The following is a 1,514-nucleotide window of genomic DNA, read 5'->3' on the forward strand; positions in this document are numbered from 1 at the left end:
ATAGTGCTGAGACTTTAACCCCTGTGCCACCAGGCAGTTCTTGTATGAATAAATAAATAAAAATATATCATTAATAAGAAAGAAAATTAAAATTTGCCTAAGCTCAGACTTCAAATGTTCCACGTCAAGGGGTAAGTGAAAGAGTCTAATGAGTTTTGAGAAAATGATGACATGATTCAAATTTTATACCCACCCAAGGGATCATGCATGAAAGCAGACAGTCAACTGTGCAAAGAAGTTTACCTCCACTATACTCATCCTGGAAAATATTATCTGAAAATACACTGAAAGTGATGGAGTGATTAATTAAAATAAATAATTCAAGGATAGAGAAACCATGATCAGGACAAGAAGTGTGTTGAGTGGAGATCACAACTAATAAACCCCACACACGCAGGGCTGAGTCCAAATCACTTCAGTAAGTATAGAAAGAAAAAAAAGAATTTGAAAATTAAAAAGTCATGCTGACCAAAGTAAGTAGCTTGAAAATAATAAATCATCTCAAGAAAAGCAAAAAAGACCCAAGGATGACCAAAGATAAAGAATAAATGCAATAAAATCAGATCTCAATTAATTATATGCTGATATAACATTAATAAATAATCATGAGAGCTGGAGTTTAGAAGGAAAATAAACTACATAATAGCAATTTGAAAATATAGTAAGATAGATAAATTTCTGAGGAAATAAAAAAATACCAAAAATTAGTCCAATAAGAATTAGAAAATTTTAGAAAAACTATAACCATAGCAAAAACAAGGAAAAAGAATTTTCAACACAATTTATCCCCCTGCGAAGACTCCCTTGGTCAAGTAATCTTGCTAGTTCTTTGTAACTTCAAGAAATAGGTCATTATTATTATATACAATAATTTTTACATTTCACAACAGTTTGCAGATAAAATTTGACCAAAAGATGCAGATCAAAAAGTTGACAATGGACAGTATCGAAAAGAGAACTAGATACCTAACTTACTCGTGAGAATGCAGCCAATATCCTAAATCAAATACTAGTTAAGTTAATTCAAATATACTGAAATAGAATTCTAGATTTATCCCTAAAGATATAAGGAAGACTCAATATTAACAATCCATTAATTTATCACATCACATTAAGATGACAAAGTTGGAAGAAATAATATGCATAATATGATCTTTGAAGAAGCCAAAATAAATTTCATAAATTCAACATCTATTCCTCTTTAAAACATCTTCTGAAGCAAAAATGAAAAGGAAACTTCCTTAATATTCTGAAGAGCATGTTATTTAAGCAACAGTCAAGATACAGTGCCATTCAAGTCAAGGCTAGTACCCGCATACCAACTGCAGCCATCTGTACCTGCCATTATTCTGTATCTATTCCAGATAATGAGAATGGGAAAAATAAATGCGAGTTGCACCAATCATAAAGGAGAGCCATACTCATTAATCATTCATTATCATTCATTTTAGAAATCATTAGATTATGTACCTGCAATCTCTCACATAATTTAAAGGAAAAAAAATATGCATGAC

The sequence above is a fragment of the Talpa europaea genome (genome assembly GCF_964194135.1).
Source record: "Talpa europaea genome assembly, chromosome: 8".
NCBI lineage: Eukaryota > Metazoa > Chordata > Mammalia > Eulipotyphla > Talpidae > Talpa > Talpa europaea.